An 18,913-nucleotide genomic window follows, 5' to 3' on the forward strand; every position below is an offset into this window, starting at 1 on the left:
CAAAAAGAGAACTGGCACTAAGACTTCTGAAAAGGTGAGCACTCTACACTCTATAAAAGACTTGGGTAAGAATTTTCTCTCCAAATTTAGCCTCATCAATGTATGACGACAACAGTGAGTTACCTCTCTCCCCAAACCTCACGGCAGCAAATTGGAAAAGGTGAGGAATGAAGTTTATAATCTGAAGAAGAGGACTGTAAAATAATCTCATAACAGACAGAGTGGGCCATTCAACTAGGGGAAATGGATCAGGCCCCAACCATCCATACGTTACAATAATCTAGTTGTTGGTATCTGAAGAAGGATACCCTAATAGGAAGGAAATTGGTCATATGTGGATCTTTGCAAGAATGCATGTTAACAGGGAACACATCCAAACTGTTTCTGAATTCTACCATTTCGTTTACATAGCCATCACCATTGTCAGGAAGCTCAAAGGTGGGTTTTGCATATTTTCTTTTCTTACTTCAACTATGTTTTCTCCCTTTCTCCTTACTGTTGCTATTTCATTGTTTCTATATAATGAGCAAATCTACATATATTATGTCTGTGGGAAATTTCACATCCTCTACACGAGGCACCACGTAAATTAAAATTTTAATTGCAGAGCAAAACTTGACCATGAAGAAATAAGCTACTAATAGATTCCATGTATTAATACATCCTATAGTCCAGGCACTATCCTGAGATATTGCTATTATTTGACTTATGAAATGAGTGAACAACCCTATATGTTCTATAACTTCAAATTTTATGGATGAAGAAAATGAGAAATATAAAAGTTAAATACCTGGTCTTGATCCCACAGCTAAAAGGAATGAATCCCACATTCTAAGTCAGTCCTTTTCCTCCAGAGCACATGTTCTTTCTTCTAGTCCGCAGTGTTTCAGAAAAGACACTTTTAAGTACAAGAACTAATAAATACCTCTCTAGGCAAACTGTTTTGACTTTAGCTTCCAAAAGTCCGGTCATAGGTGAAATTCAAGAAATACATCAGTCTGTAAGCTTAAAATGATGTACCTTAAATGGTCTGGACCCTTTCCATTTGCAAAATATTGACTGCTTCTCTTTCTTCTATTTAGTGTATATTTTACACACAAAATTCCATTTTCATTTACTTCCCTGTTTATACACTAGAATTATTAATCACAATGTCAATAGTAATAGATCGCTTGGAAGGAAAGTGGGGTATGTTTACTAACTAATCCAACAGTAATTGAACCATGAGACTGAAAAACACAATATCTGCTTGAAGGAAAAGAATTTTTCAGATACCTTCTATCATTCATTATCCATTCAACTGTTTTATGAACTGCTGCTCCGTGCCAAATGGTCCACTCAGGACGGGAACAATTCAAAGATGATAATATTTGTATGCTTCTAAGGACCCATAGTATAGTGGAAAATACAACCTCTTTAAAAACAATACAGTGAGGATGATAACTTTTATCTAAGGGTTGTTCACTTGGCCCCAAAGAGTGGGTATTACTTACAATATCAACTGGGATTTGACTTTTTTTCTATTTCCATCTCATATAGTTAAATTTTAGCGGTATGTGGAAAGTCATAAGGCAAGATAAATGGCTTAGGAGTTCAAGTTACATCAAGAAAAGTATATATTAGAGAAATAAGATGAGACCATATCTCTTGTGAAAGATACAATTCATGTCCCAAAAATGTATATCATATTATGGTTAAAACTAAATGCAATGTTAAGGGAGACACAGGAGCAGAACGAAATAAGATGCTGAAACAGTTTGGTTATAAACAGAACCCAGGACATGGTCCTAAAATTCAAACAGGAGGCTAGGGATGTGGATATAGAAACAGGAAAAAAAAAAAAAAAAAAGATAGGAAGCTTTACTTAATGGTAGAGGAGGGTCTCTTGATTTGTGGCTCCCAGATTCTTGATTGATTCACAGAGCGAGCTCCATAGGATCTTTCGAATCTTGTAATTATTTGCAAAACATCACGTATATGTCCATCTTTTCCAGCGTGGGGGATCCAAAGGTCTCATTAGATTACCTAAGTGTACCCTCAAAAAGTTAAGAATCACAGAACAAGAGGAAGAAAAAGTGAGCGAGCTAGAACATCTATTCAAATCAGAGTAATTCATACTTTTAAATATGAGTAGGCATTTTCTCATCATACGTAAACAGGGGGAAAATAAGCAGTTTTCAGATATATGCGTTGAGTGGGTAGCATTAAAAAGAAACAGAGGTGACTTTATCAAACAAGAAACCTTAGAATGATGACAGACAAGCAGTAGGAAATTACAGTGTTGAGCCCAAATAATAATGGTGTCTACTCTGCATGACTTGAGTTTCATATTCTTTCTATAAATTATCCGGGTATATACAACAAGATAAATGCCCTGGGATTTAAGTTTACGCACAATGAATGGTTAAAATCAAGGAATCAGTCATGAGATGCAACTGAGACTCTGGTTTATTTGGAAGAGGAGTAAAAATTACTAGACGGGAGTTTCTTTCACTGTCCAGACTTTTCTGTCAGTCTCTCAATGTATGTTTCTACAATAAAGTAAAACATGACTCTTGTACCAACATATCAAAGATAATTTAACTTATTAATGAGTTAAACAACAGGCTTGTAAAGCTGTTATAAGAGCATTTAAGGAACAGAAATTTATATAGTCAGGCTCAACTGGGATAGCGAAATGATTTTGCTAAGTTACATGCACAACTAGTCAAAATTCTACAGGACCATAAAACTATGGATCTTTGGGATTATATTTTGCTATCTGAAAGAAAATCATTTCCACTTCTGGTGATCAAAAATCGTTTATAACTCCTCAATCCCTACAAGTTTATGTGTTAATTTCAGTGTCTGGACTCTAATCAATAATAAATGAAAAGCCAGGAAAGATAATTTCTCCTGATAGTTAAATAATTCCTCAGCAGCCCTAAGGGATAGTTTTCAAGTCCAATATTGAAATGCATGTAGTCTCAAGTTTTGAGTAAATTCTCTTAACAAGTGTCAAGTTTCCACCATTGATAAGAGGAAGGTCTGTCTCAGTGACATAACATTTGCAAACTCTTCCATCTCACTCTGTGCATTCTTGCTTACATTTCTATGGATAACATGAGGTTCAAATGGGGGATTTTGCTAAATTGGGTCCAAGGACAAAAAATAAGAACTTTCATGTCAAAGTTACATGAGGGAAAGATGAGAATAACCAAGGATATCCCACATATGCAGAGGCTTGCTGTTCTGTTTGGCCCTCTTCAGGTGTGCCTTGATTTTGCCTCTGTCCTGGCAGGGTTTAGAGGATCAGAATATGGAACATGGTAGGGGGTGGGTCTGCTCCTCTGAGGGTCAAGGCAGGGGAGTGTTTCCTAATGAACAAGCCTTTCTCACTCTGTCCAGGGCCTCTCCCTGGACACCTGAGGATTAAGCTTCTCTTCCTCTTGCTGCCTTTATTCCAAACACAGTTCCAGTAACTGACTCATATCTAGCAGTTGCCATCTCTCACCTCACCATCTTCTAGATTATGGTTCCCAGACATTTGGGAATCGTGGCCATCTTTCCAGACTTCCGGCAGAATTCATAGGCTTCCGAGAACTTCAGGATGTTGGCCCAGAAGAGGGAGCCTTTCCACCAACTGTAACCCAGAAGAAATTGTGATATTGACCATAAATGGTTGCTCTCAAGTCTGTGTGCTAATTCCAGAGCACCCATATGCTGAGAACTTGCCCTAGGCCTATGTCTTCATACCCTCCCCTTCTCTACCAAGAAGAAACCCTGGTTCTATAGCCCAAATTAAGCTATCAGCTACTCTTTCTGCCATGTTCTAGGAACCATTGCACATTCTAGGAATCCTATACTTGGTCTTCTATTTCCAAGCTGTCTATACGAGTGGAACATATTTCTTTCCCAGTGCCTGACCTGCACTGCCATGGTTTGGGGTTGGTAGTTACATTTGCTCGTAACTTTTACAAAGAAATAATGGTGGGAAGTATTCGTCCACAGGAATTTAACTCAACAACTGTGTTTCTTTTCTTCTAGGTCAGTTCATCTAAAACAATGTATCTGGTATAGACAAAGATGCTGCAGGAGCAAGCACCCCAACCATACACCTTGCGTTCCAACCACTTTCAGAAGTGGCTTTCTCAAAATGAAAAACGACCCCTTCCACCAGATTTTACAACACATTCAGATGTGTTGGATACATGGTAAAGACTAAGGGTGGGGATGGGTGAGATTCAAGTGGAGATACTACATTTCTCACAAAGAGATACTCAGGGTGCTTACAATGCCCTCTACTCATCACACATTCCCTAATTTCTTCTATAAGTTCTCAGTTCAAAATTTTAGTTTGAAGACTGTGCTACTCTGTTCAACTAGAGGTTTAACTTCTACCCCTAGCATACTCATCAAATTATTGACTCAATAAAGTTAGTTCTATTCTAAGAAGAATGCCCCTAGTCAGTTGTTAAGAAAATAAAATATTATCCATCTTGCTATACATGCATAAAATTTAGAGACAATAAAGTGTTCTCGTACCGATTTTTATTCAATAGTGGTACCATAATAGCCAGGGGTAATTATCGTACTTTTTATCATAGAAAGAAGCCTGGTAGTCTACCTACAAAGGTTGAATAAGTTAGCCACAGCCATAGGTCTGAGGAGCTGGTGATCTGGGACTCAACCTCAAGCCTTCTCTCTCTTATTCCACAAGTAACTCCTTCAAGCACAAAAGAACATTACAATTTACCTCCCATTAGCCTTCATCAATGGAACTTTCATAAAGAAAAAGGTGTCAAAAGCTTAAGAATGTCATACCATGTCAGCCAGCACAGACGTTAAGTTAAACTTTAAAAATTATAGAAAAAGTGTTATAAGATTTAGAATATCTGTTGCATAGGTAGGGGAATGGAAGAAAGGTTCATAAGAACCTGGAAATGAAAAGTATCATGTTGGCCTCTTGGAGATTATGATACATAATGCATACTGACTAAATCAGTAAAGAGATACAAGCCATACTGAAGAGACAAAATGATCCCCAGGGCAGGTGGGTTCATGAATTCTGACTGCCAAGACTCATCCAAATACGATCCAGAGGTGGAAGCACTTCCCAGACATATTTGTAATTGTAAATTACTCTTATGCTCTATTACCTGTCATCTGTGCCCACTTTATCTGACTCTTTTTGTTTACTCTGTAACTTGGTATATTTGGAGCAAAGGTACACTGACTAGGCCCTTGCCAACATTTTATCCATCTTCTAGTTATTTTCTCCCTTGGCATTCTTATTTGGATGGAATGGAGAGAAGGAGCAATGTACATCCCTGGGGTACTGACATAGCTGAACTGATGGAAGTTAATCTACTAAAAGTCCATTTCCTTAGGGAACGGAGGAGCCTTCACACCCGAAGAGAGAAATACCAAGCAAACAAGCTTGGCCTCTATTTCAGAAGAAGAACATTATTATTTGACGTAAAAATCTGTCTCCTGATCCAGGCCTTCAATATTCGCATGTGAGTCATAGAGAAAGGGTTGGTGGCTATAACTAAAAGCTTCCAGATCTGGCTTCCTAAATCTCTCAGAAATACTAGGACACATGTGCTCTTATTAATCTTTCTCAGAGAGTCATAAAAAGTAGATTCAACACAGAATGCCCTTTGTTTGGGGCACTGCAGTGAAAAAGTGTGCAGGAAGGTGGCAGGAGGGCAACGTCATATCTGCCAGAAGATGGTGATACCGTTGCAACACGATTGACAGGTAGAAGCAGTGGGGCCACTGGGCTGCTGTATTCAGTAATAAAGTTGGAGTCAATTGGGAGTTGGTATTATATAATGGAGGCTGAGGCAGAACATGATGGACAGGGCAGTGCTCATAAGAAGTAGCAGCATTGGACATGCGTGTATGTAGAAAAAGACACAGTGGTGACCATAGTTTACTTCTGTGCACAGCATGTAAGACTGTCAGAGGAGGGCCCAAACAAGAGGAAAAGAGGGATAAGAATAATAATGAGGAGGAGGAGGGAAGGAAAGAAAAGAAATACTTCTGGAGAAACATATAACTTGACCACTCTTATTAATAATGGCTGCTAGGACTTTCAGAGCTTTTAGAAGAGACACACAGAAATTTTAAAGAGGAGAGGGAGAGAATATTGACTAATGATATATAAGTGCATTTGAAAACCTCTATAATATTTGCAAATGTGGAAACATAAAAAAATGATAAAACTGACTCGAGAAAAAAATGAAATCTGAAAAAACCACTGAAACAAACTGATGGAGTGATAGAAGTCCATCTTTTCAAAATATTCCCACACTGCTCTTGGGAGTGTGGACCAGGGCTCCATTCCAGAGACCCTGCCTGGCACTATGGAGTCAATACATGAGTTCCTGTGCCAGCTGGAGGCACAGGAACCATGTATCTGTTAATGTTTTTGTTCTGATTGGTTGACAGCTGCTTCTTCTCGATCTTCTCAATTGCCTCCTGCCACCACAAATAACCTGGATCTTTCTCAGGGAACCTTTAGATCATTCATGGTCCATTACCTCAAATAGTGATACCTGGCAGAGCTGAGGTCCCCCAGGAACTTGCTCCAGAACCATGGACAGTGTCCATTTTTATTGGCCATTTCCTGTGGTCATACTCAAAGAATATCACTCTTGAGAATGCATGCAATACATATAACCCAGCAACTTTTTTCTCTAGATCATATGCCACAAAGGAGTCTCACACAGATCCATAAGGGCACATGTATAAAAATGTTCATTACAGTGCCTGGTAGCAGAGAGTTAGACCTGGTGTAAGTGGCTATCATTTGGACAAGTTAAGCATGTTGAATATACACTGAACTTCTTCTCCATAATCATTGGAAGCAATAGATTATATGTACAAACATGGTTCCATAGTAATAACATGGAACTGTATAAAATAAATAAGAAAGAGAATGAGATATTTATGAAAATACCACTTCCATAAATGAGTGCAAAAGATGACATATCAGTCCAAACTTTGGGAATCTCCAGCTTCTCCCTCCAAAGAAGAAAAAAACCCCACATTAGTCAAATCAGAAAAATTTTCCATAAAGGTATAAATAGAAACAACTACGTGAAATGAAGACACAAAGTCAAAGTTTTGTTGAAAACAAAACCAAAACCAAAAAAGGTCTTGAGCAGACCAATGATCACAGTGTGTTATAACATGAGAAACGGGCTTACGTTATCCATTTCAAAACATAAGAAACAAAGGAAGTGGGAGGCGGGTAGGGAGGAGAGGTGGAAAGACAGCAAAATAACATCTATTTGTGAACTATTTTTAAGCATAAACCAGACTCCGGGAAGCCAAAACACAAAATTCTGGGGGCATTCAAAGCATGGGTTACCAGAAAGAATGATGGTGAGCCCACAGACAAGGTTGATGGATGAAAGAAAGTGAAGACCCCCGGTGGAAGCTTGGTTGGATGGCCGGTCACCCTTTCCTGGGCAGCCCCTCTCCTTCAGCCTCACCATGGCCCTTCTTCACAAAGCTCCACTAGCATGAATATTTGTTTAAATAGTCCATCTGATATTAAAAAATAATTAATAGTCAGAGATTGGATTGGTTTCTGCAAGGACATGTCAATTATTGCCGAAGCAGTAGGCATTGCATAAAAGTTGTTTGAGTGTAGAAGATGGGGGACAGCACTCTGGGAACCATTATCCCCCATAAAATTTTATAGTTACATTTTCAAGTGGCCCAAGGCCATATTTTATGCCGATCCTATAAGCACAAAAGCAGCACATAAAGCATATTTGTTTATGGTATCGGCTGATGGAGAAATGAGAATTTCCATCAGGGCAAGCAGCCAAACCAATGCAGAGCAGGATCCCACAGAACTTTACAAGCTCAATGGCACTGACCAAGCCAGCGGAGGATGGCCAGAAATCTTGTCTCTTAAAGTAAAGGTGACCCCAGGTGTGAGGAATCTCTCCAGGCTCAAAACTCCCCATAAACTTTAACTCCCTTTAGAGATGAACATTCTTTTACGTTATATTTAGTTCTGTCTACTCTCCCTAAAGAGACCAAAAATTTCTTGGTGTGTTGACTGATTAGTCAAAGTGACTAATCACTATTAGTCAAAGACAGTGACTATATATCTTTGAGGAAAAATACACAGTTTAATAGGGTTATTTTTTAACATGTTTCTGTGCACCAACAGGAGTTCATGGTAAAACTTACCAACCAGCAAATGATTTACTAATAAATGTCTTTACTTCTCAGAATCTATAAATTTAAAGCAGAAAACTTTAAGAGAAAGTGATGTATACCTCAATTTCCTGAACTCTGCTCCAAAAAAGCTGTAGCTCTCAATGTTCCAGAGAATCATAATAAACATTTACATACTAAGGGATTAAGGAAATAGTACATTTTTTAAGAAGCTTAGGGGCACCTCAGTGGCTCAGTCAGTTAAGCGTCCAACTTTGGCTCAGGTCATGATCTCAGGGTCCATGAGTTTGAGCCCCACATTGGGCTCTGTGCTGACAGCTTAGAGCCTGGAGCCTGCTTCAGACTCTGTGTTTCCCTCTCTTTCTGCCCCTCCCCTAGTCATTCTCTCTCTCTCTCTCTCTCTCAAAATAAATAATGAATCTAAAAAAATACATGAAGACAAAGGAAAATGAAACCACAATGGTCCAAAATCTCTGTAGTAAGAGCAGTTCTAAGAAGCAAGTATAGCAATACTGGCTTACCTCAAGAAACAGGAAAAAACTCAAACAATCTAATCTTCCGCCTGAAGTAACTAGAAAAAGAAGAGCAAACAAAACCCAAGGTGAATAAAAGAAAATAATAAGTATTAGAGCAGAAATAACTGACACAAAGAGAAAAAGGATAGAGAGAGAGAAAAAAAAGAAGAAAAGAAAAAAATTAATAAAACCAAGAACTGGATCTTTGAAAAGATAAATAAGCTGACAAACCCTTAGCCAGAATTGTCACGAAAAAAAGAGAAAGTACTCACATACATAAAATAAGAAAAGAAAAAGGGGAAGTAACACCTGATACCACAGAAATGCACAGGATTATAAGAGAATACTATGGAAAATTAGAAGCCAACAACAGGACAACCTAGAAGAAATGGATAAATTCCTAGAAACATACAATCTTCCAAAACTGAAAAAGTAGGAGATAGAAAACGCCTATATCACACTTGTGCTCCTACCACAAAAGAAGCTAGGAAATAGGGTTATGGCTTCTAGCTTGGCAAGTCAGGACTCAGATGGAAATTCCCTAAACATGCCGTGTTGATCAGTTAGTCTAGATTATGCTGTGGTAACAAAACAAAGCAAAAATTTCAGTGGCTTAAACAAGTGAGGAGGGAGTACACAGAAAGTGCTCAGCACATCTGAGACCTTCTGGAATCTAGCTAATGGAGGCTCCAATCTCCACATATGATCCCCAAAGCAGAACAAAAAGGGCATAGTAAATTGTGAAAGGGCTCTTTAAAACTTTGACCAAGAAGTCACACAAATCACCTCTGCTTGTAATTCGTTTGCCAAAGCCAATAATATGACCAAGCTTAACATTACAAAAGGTAGGAACCTACATTCCTACCCTATTCCCAAAATGAGAGAAGTGATTTTTGTGTGTGTGTGTGCGTGTGCGTGTGCGTGTGTGTGTGTGTGTGTGTGTGTGTGTGTGTGTGTGTAAATGAACCCCATGATTGCAACATATAGAAACATTTGTTGCAAAGAAACCAGAGGGAGCCTTTAAAATGTAACGTATGGTCACCAGCTTCCACTTGAAGTCCTCCGGGAGCTTAGCTTCATTGAAAATAAAACTCAAACCCCTTGTCATGGCCTTGACCCAGCCTCATCTCCTAACAAGCTCCTTGATGACCAGGCTCCTATCACTCTGGGTTCTCTTGGTTTGGAGCCTTGGAACTTGTTCCTTTGCCTGAAGTGTTCCTCCCATAAGTTTTACTTGCCTTCCTTTTTTCATCACTTGGTTCTCATATTACAATTTACCTCACATTCCATCATGTGAAACTGATGTTTTTCTTTAGAGTGCTTCTCACCAGGTTAGATGATCCTGTTTATTTACTCACTTAGCTGTGCCTAATCAAATACCTGGCAGATTGTCGGTGTTTACCAATGTTTGTCGAATGTGTAAGTAAGTGATAAAATGAATGAATTTTAAAAATGCCTTATTTGCTCTACCATGCTACCTCTACGTGGACTGAGAACATAAAGTTGGAATGAGCACAAATCCTTTCAAATTCATGATTTCTGGAATTTTCACATAGAATGCAAACTCTGAGGTTATTTAATCACTCTCTAAAAACTTTCAGTCATGCCCCAGTTTCTTAGAAGAACATAGAAAATGACTTTATAAATCTGGAACTCTTTTAAGATTTTCAGACCCAATTCCAATGTGTGTGTCGGGTTGGGGGGGTCCCCACATCCCCTACAACACCAGGAGGAAGTCTAAGAATTCAACTCACCTCTGACTACCTCTGCCTACTCAGAGGTAACAGCAGACTGTACAGGTTAAGGACTGCTCCCCCCACTTCAGAGGCCGGTTTTGCAAGCCCCAGGCTGTTACCTGCATACTTCTGACCAATCTTCTATGCACTGGAAGTTTCAATGACCTTCTCCTTGATTCTCTTAATTTGCAAGAGCGGCTCACAGAACTCAGGGAAATGCTTAGTTTTGAGGACCAGTTTATTAAATAATGTGATAAAGGATACAAATCAACAGCCAGATGAAGACATACACAGGGTGAGGCACGGGGAGAGGGTACACAGCTTCCATACCTTCTCTAGGTGTGCCTCTCTCTCCCATCTCTACGTGTTCACCAACCTGGATGCTCTCCAAACCCTGTCTGTTAGGCTCTTTACGGAGGCTTCACTGCATAGTCAGGATTGATTAAGTCATCGTCTCTTGGCTGACTCAGCCTCCAGCCCCTCTCCCCTCCTTGGAGGTATCTGTGAGAGGAGAGTGACTAAAAGTTCTAACCCCCTAAGGGCACCTGAGTGCCTCAGTCAGTTAAGCATCTGATTCTTGACCTGGGCTCAGGTCATATCTCATAGTTGGTGGGTGATCTCACAGTTGGTGGGATCGAGCCCTGTGTTGGGCTCTGTGCTGACAGCACAGAGCCTGCTTGGGATTCTCTCTCCTTCCCTCTGCCTCTGCCCCCTATCAAAACGAATAAATACACTTTAAAAAATTAATCTTTCTTTCTTTTTGAGATAGAGAAACAGAGTGTGAGCAGGGGGAGGGGCTCTGAGTTGTCAACACAGAGCCTGACGCAGGGCTTGAACTCACAGACCTCGAGATCATGACCTGAGCCGAAGTTGGACGCTTAACCGACTGAGCCACCCAGGTGCCCCAATAAACTTTAAAAATTAAAAAGAAGAGTTCCTTTTTTATTCTAGCTGCAAGTTCTTTATCATATCAGACATAAGATTTGCAAATAATTTTATTCCATCTGGATGTTTCATAAGCTTGTCAACTTTTATTATAAAAGTCAGAAATTTAATAAACGATCCCAAAACTTGTTTTTTCTCTGGTGTTCCCTTTCTCAGCAAATCCACTATTTGGCCTAAACAGAATCATGGCAATTGTCTTTAGCATCTTTCTGTCTTTCATTTATCCTTCTTCTAACACATCTGTCAGTCACCCAGACACATCTGTTTGACCTTGTAGACAGCTCCACTCATCCCCCACTATTTCTCCTTGGTCTCCTCATTGGTTTTCCTGGCTATAGTTTCATAGCCTCCAATCCAGTCCCCTTCTGTGGCCAACGTGGCTTTGTTCATGTGCCACTGCTTTGATGATGTGCCTGTTTTACAGGGACCCTTTCAGGGACTTACTATTACTCTATGGGGAAAGGTTTCTTTAAACTTGATCCTGACCTGAAAGATCATCATCTCTCCCTTGACTTGTTCCCAGCTCTGTTCTTCTCCACACTCACTCTTCCACTTTATATTCCACGCACATTGAACCATGTCTAGACCCTCAAAAGTATTATCATTCTTCTGTCCCTCACGCCCTTGTCTGTCCTTCCCCTTCTACCTAGATCAAAAGGGGGCATTCATTTTTTATGGGACTATCTTCTACCTATCTTTTTTCCCTGCAGAATATAAGTTCCCTGAAGAATATAAGGGGCACCTGGGTGGTTCCGTCAGTTAAGCTTCCAACCTCGGCTCAGGTCACGATCTCATGGTTTGTGAGTTCAAGCCCTGCATCAGGCTCTGTGCCCGCTTCGGATCCTCTGTCTCCCTCTCTCTCTGCCCTTCCTGCCACACACTCTTTCCCTCAAAGATAAATTAACATTAAAAATAATAATAAGTTCCACAAGGACATGGATTTGTGTCCTGCTCATGCTTGGACTCCTAGCACCTAGAAGTGATTAGAGTGAAAAACTATTCATCCTTAAAGCCCAGAAAGCACTGTTTCTATAAAACTAAGTTCACAGGCAAAACTAATTTCAACCTCATCTGTTCTCCTGTATTACTGTGTGCATCCTACTACGTCAGCATTGCTTGCTTGCATTTTTACACTTACTTTCTACTGTTGAAGGGGGAGCTTTGTAAGGAGAAGTACTGATCAATGCGATACAATCTCTGCAAGTCCTTGGCACACTACCTTCATGCATTTTATTTCCTTTTGTCTTTCCATAATTTTTCCTTCCTGTACTCATAATAGGCACAATGGATTATTCAGTTAATATCATCAGTCAATTAGAAAGTGATGGATACAATACCTCAAATAAACAATAACCGTCAAATCCACAGAAACATACAACTGTGCATGCTACGGACAGATATGGGGCTCTACGTATCTATACAATACATTTTCAACAAAAGTACATTATTAGGTTTAAATTTCTTATGTGTATCACATGTGAACAGGGGCAGACACTTTTATGTAAATAGTTGGATACATATTATATTTTTAACCTATAAATATGATGTTCTTGGAGGGTATATATTATTTCTGCATATGGAGAACTATACGTAGACATATAATACTATGTTTATATAGCAACTTGTAAAAGCTTTAAGATATCACAAGTCGCACCGTAAAAAATGAAAGATTTTAAAAATAGAAACCACACCCTTCCATCGAGAGAACAGGCTCACACACACAGTGACTTCACACACACGCTGTGACAACCTAGGATTTTTCTTGCGTAGTCAAAGCACTCCCCGGCAGTTGATTTGCGTCACATTTCTCGAGCCATACCCCAAAGGTCAGCTCTATCAGAGTCCACCCATGTGTGTCAAGCGTTCTGTTTGCAGGACACCACCCCACACCCACCGCGGCAGACTATCTGGGGATTGCGCCCATGAATCAGGATGTTTAACAACCTGACATATGATTCCGTTGCACACTGCCTCCTGGGAATCCGGGATCTAAGGCACCCTGCCTTGGGCAAACAGGCTTGCGCTGAAGAATGAGAGTACGGTGGGGCAGCAGCTGCGAGTGGGAAGTAAGAAGTTCTGCGTGAAGCACAGAAGGCTGGCTGCATGGTGGGTGCTGGCATGCACGGGTAGTGGAGTCACCAGGCTGTGGGTGATTACAGAACAAGGATTGTTTTAACGAGGACCTTATGTTCCCCTTCAAGGTTAAGGAAGCAAGACTCACAGCTGTCTGCTTTTTCACTTCTCACTTCCTTTTCGCTCTCCTCCTGTTCTTTGACCTTTCCATGAACATGTTTTCCACCAGAAATATGCTCTGAACCTTGGCAGGGCTCAGCGCTCCTCCCGCCTCCCTATCTTGTCTCCTCCTGACATCTTGCCATAGCAGATCCAGACTCTGGCTATGGACAAGGGCAGAGAGTGGCGGCCTTGCCTCTTGGAAGGCCTCTTGGAAGGCCTCTTGGCCTCTTCGCCAAGCCTCTTGGAAGAAGTCACTTCTGAAATCAAGTGCTCTGCATGCTCAGAGAAAATCAGGGATGAGAGGCATTTTTAAATCATCTATGCTAACACCGTCCTCATTTTAAGCTAAGGAAACAGCTTTAGAAAGCGGTGAAGAAACTCTAAGATCACAAACCAACTTAGCAGCCAACCTGGACTCGTATCCAGGACTCGGCTCTCTCGCTTGTTCTTCTTCCAGGAATTCACTGTAATGCATTTTTAAATGGAACTATTGTCTATTACCTTCTGTAGGAACCACATAAATAATTCTAATGGATAAATAAAACACTGAATGGTGAATTGATTAATGACTGAATGACGAATGAACATATTGATGAAAAAAGAGAATTAAGAATGGGTTTCCGTACCAGGTAGACAGTCTCTGGTCGCCAGAAACCCAAGGGTGGTCAATAAACTGCTTTTCTAGAAAAACACTTCATCATCTGTAATTTGTTGTTTTATATTGCATAATGTGTAACCTAACTTATATTTGACACTCGACCTCACAAAACACTGCTCATAATGTAATTCCATCTGGTCCTTCAAAAAAGATTAGTGGATATTCATAAACTCGCCCAGAAGCTTCAGCAAAAACCCTGACATTGTGAGACGTGAAACAATTTGACACCTTACGCAGCTAGCCCCAAGCAGAATTGGAACACACACTCAGACCTGTTGACAATGAAGGAAACAGACTTCACTTACAGAAGCCTTTCTGAGAAACATTTTTTGGGAAATTCAGATCGTCTCGCTATTGGATTATTTAAGCCAAGCAAGTAGAAATGTTTCCTATTTTGTATGTAAATAATGTAAATTAGCTACACGAAAAAAAAAAGAGCTTCGGTAACTGGGTTTAAAATTCAAGAAGAAATAGGTCAAGGTAGAGAAGGAAAGCGGACTTGAATTCATGATGATTGTGCTGGGCTTTGCTATTAAGTGTCTGGATCCACCAGCCCTGGCTCGTGCGTATCTTCTACTATATTAAGTACAATGATGAGTTCTGGCCACACTAGGCTACTCAGAGTCCATCCGAAAAATCAGAGTAGATGCTGCTCTCTGTGCACGTAATTAATTTTTTATTTAATTGTATTAAATACTATGCTTTTTTAAAAAAAAAATATATTTATTCTGAGAGACAGAGAGAAAGAGAGAGAGAGAGAGAGAGAATCCCAAACAGGTTCCTTGCTGTTAGTGCAGAGCCCGACTCAGAGCAAGAGTCAGATGCTCACCCAGGTGCCCTTTAAAGATTATTCTTTACCTAAAAGGTAATATATTTCTATAGAACACAAACAAAGGTGCTATATGTATTTATTTTTAAATATATAAAATATCATTGAAAATATAATTTTACTGCTATTCTGTTCATAAATGACACCTCAAGTTTCCATATAACAACTTTTGACCTGGTAAGATGCACATTGCTGAAAATCAGAAATAGACTTCTGGAATGAAAAGGGTTTGTCGCCTCGGTGAAATTCCGGCAGGCCCAGTGGTCTGGGTATGCTGCGCTATTCCTCCATAATGAAAGGAAAAGCTGCTCCTGCTTACACAACCTTCTACTGAGAAAGAAAAAGAGTGTCCCATGGTTTCTTTGAATTTCAGAAGCAGCATTCAACAAATTTCGTTACCTCCCCCGAAGAGTTAGGCAAATAACCTCAAAGACTTCCATCTTTGATCTTGTGTATTCATTACCTACTGCTACAGAACACATCAGCTCCCACTGTATCTGTTTAAAACAATAAAAATGTATTATCTTCCTGCTTCTGTGGGTCAGGAGTCTGGGAGCACCTTACCTGGGTCCTCTGGCTCAGGGTCTGTCACACGGGGTGGTGGGGGGCGGGGGGGAGTATCAAGGTGTTTGCCAGGGTTGCAAAGTTCAGCCTGGGGAGGATTAGCTTAAAAGCCCACTCCTGCGCCTGTTGGCAAACCTGCAAAGATTCGTTTCCAAGCTCACCGGCTCTTGACTGGAGACACCCTTTCCTGGCCTTATGTGTCTGTCCGTAGAGCTATTCACAGCACAGAAGCTTGCTTCCCCCAGGATGAGAGCTTCAAGAGAGAAATAGACTGAGAGAGGAAAGTTAATGGTCTTTCTGTACCCTAACCTTGGAAGTGATAGCCCCTCAATTTTGCTACTTTATTTATTTATTTATTTTAGTTTTATTTATTTATTTATTTATTTATTTATTTATTTATTTATTTTTGCTAGACCTGAGTACCCAGTTCTAGTTCACATTCAAAGGGAAAGAATTACATACAGGAGTGAATGACTATTAGCAGTCAGGAATTATTGGAAGCCACTTTAGAGGCTATCAACTTTGAGCTCAGAGCAAAAGAAAGCTTTCTGTTAGAACAGCCTATAGAGCAAGGAGTTCTGTCTCTTAACCCTTAAGACCTAATCTGCCTAATGATACACAAAGTACCTGGGTCATCAAGGTGCTGCAAGAAGCTTGCAAAAACCTCAAAAATAACAATAGGGGACTCAGCCAAATCAGCCAAGATCCTGGAACAAATCCTAATGAACTATTCATTCTCCTCTTCGTAAATAAATTTCAGAATTTGATCAGGTCTTTGTAGAGACTGAACACATGATCTTGACAGACCAAGTGATCAAGCAATCCAAATTGCTCATCATGAGCTGGAAGCTGATTCAAATAGAAATAAAAGTTAGGAGTAACAAACAGCCTTCCTTCGTCAAGTGGAAATAAATAGTATATTGAGAACCGTGAACCAGAGAGTCCTGAAGAATCGAGACTCTTTTCATGGATTTCTATCCGTTGTTATAGAAATCTTTTCAAACTTCATATTCAGATCTTTAAAACACATGTTAATTTATTTACTTTTCAGGAAAGTTCTATTCTGTTTTGCCTGCTGTAGTAACTCTTGTTCCAGTGCCTCTGGCTCTTCCTCAAGGAGATAATTTTGTCTTCATAACTATCCTTTTCTTTCTCATATTTTTCACTCATTTCCTCCTTTTGCATTCCCTTCTGGGAGAACCTCCCAGTGTTTCTGTCAGTGTCAGTTTATTATTTCAAAATGTTGACTCTGATCCTAGCAGCTACTGATGGGATTTCAATAATTCTTTGACTATGTTTTACCTTTCTTGAAATAATTCTTTATCCCATGTAACATCCTTTTTTAATGCAAACTGTCTTCTTTTAATTTCATCATGCTTTTTCCTATGGCTTTCTAGTTCTGTTTCATAGAAATGATTTCTTTCTGCATATACCAGTTTTTAAACTTTATTTTTTAACTTTTTTCATGTTCTAAAGCATTTTGGTCTTGGGAATCCTTTACACTCTTACAAATTATGGAGGACCCCAAATAGATTTCATTTTGCAGATTATCTCTGTTGACATTTACTGCACTACAAATCAAAACTGAGAAAATTTTAGACACACTTAATAATTCATTAAAAGTAATCTGGGGTGCCTGGGTGGCTCAGTCGGTTAAGCGTCCGACTTCGGCTCAGGTCACAATTTCATGGGTTGTGAGTTCAAGCCCCGTGTCGGGCTCTGGGCTGATGCCTCAGAGCCTGGAGCCTGTTTCAGATTCTGTGTCTCCCTCTCTCTGCCCCTCCCCTGTTCACACTCTGTCTCTGTCTCTCTCAAAAATAAATAAACATTAAATTAAAAAAAAAAAAGTAATCTAAACTCATTGCAAGCTAACATAAATAACACATTTCTAAAAACAATAACTATCCTTACCCCCCCCCAAAAAAACAAGACAGTGAGAAGAGTGACATTGTTTTACATTTTTGCAAACCTCTTTAATGTTTGACCTAAGAGATATAGTCTCATAATTGCTCCTATATTCCATCTGATATGAAATCACACACCATGCACCTTGGAAAGTGCCACCTGATACTTGTGAGGGAATGAAGTACAAAGTGTAAACAACACCTCAATATTATTTTGAAAATAGCTTTTACCTAATGAGCTCTCTGAAAGGGTCTTGGGGACTGCATGTGTCCCTAGACCACACTTTGAAAATTGCTACTCTGATATATATTTTTCAGAAGTTAGCTCTTCTGAGTTCATATTGCAATTTACCATTTCATTTCGTGACATCAGTTCCTTCACTGTTCTATCATGGTTGGATAGGAGATGCTTTTATTTGTTTATGTATTTTAATTTTTTTAAATCTTTATTGATTTTTGAGAGAGAGACAGACAGACAGAGTGTGAGTGGGGGAGGAACAGAGAGAGGGAGACACAGAATCGGAAGCAGGCTCCAGGCTCCGAGCTGTCAGCACAGAGCCAGAGGCGGGGCTGGAACTCACAAACTGTGAGATCATGACCTGAGCTGAAGTCGGACACTTAACAGACTGAGCCATCCAGGCGTCCCCCAGAGATGCTTTTATAATACAAGATTCCCATAATACATTACAGAAATGTATTTCAAGTTCTCGTGGCCAGTGGAAGACGTGGTAAATTGCATTAATCCCCCACCACTGCTTCACATTTCTCTCTCTGCGTCGTTTGCCATATAATCTTTCAATGCCCTCATATGAAGGAAGATGGTGAGGCTTCTGAATCAGGGCTCAGCCATGTGACTTGATTTGGCCAGCAGGATATAAAAAGAGCTTGAAATAGGCTGTGCCTCTGATGGCCCCATGAAAAGGACAGGCCAGGGCTCGTCCAGCTGCCAAGACAATTTAGACCAGTGAATTCCCAGGCAGCTCACAGAACCATGAGCTACATAAATAAATGGCTATTGTTTAAGCCCCTAAATTTGTGTTAATGGTTAACTGAAACAAAAAAAGAAAAGCAAAAGGAACCAGTATTTACTGAGCACCTAGGAAATGTACAAGACACTATCTTATTTGTCCATCAGTCAATATAATCTGAGTAGTTAATTATGTTTTCCAGGGTTATCCAAGCTAGAAAATGGAATAAGTAATGGAACCTAGGACTGTATGAAGATAAAAGCCCTCCCTGTTTCTCTAGAAAAGTTAATGGGATTCTATAGGGACTGTTATCAGCAAAGGCAACAGAAATGATGTATGAATACTTAGACCTTTAAGGATAGTTACTTGATTTAG

At 39.8% G+C, this 18,913-nt stretch overlaps 1 long non-coding RNA gene across 1 annotated transcript; it reads right to left on the bottom strand.

Moving 5' to 3' along the window:
- Window positions 1–1,730: 1,730 nt before the first annotated feature.
- LOC132684594 (uncharacterized) lies at window positions 1,731–10,965 on the bottom strand. The gene is made up of 3 exons (XR_009612740.3): window positions 10,766–10,965; window positions 3,494–3,622; window positions 1,731–2,036 (listed from the first exon to the last, which is right to left on the bottom strand). It is a non-coding gene; the product is annotated as an uncharacterized LOC132684594 (long non-coding RNA).
- Between the last annotated feature and the right edge of the window lie 7,948 nt (window positions 10,966–18,913).

Source organism: Panthera onca, chromosome D2 (genome assembly GCF_046562875.1).
Source record: "Panthera onca isolate mPanOnc1 chromosome D2, mPanOnc1 haplotype 2, whole genome shotgun sequence".
NCBI lineage: Eukaryota > Metazoa > Chordata > Mammalia > Carnivora > Felidae > Panthera > Panthera onca.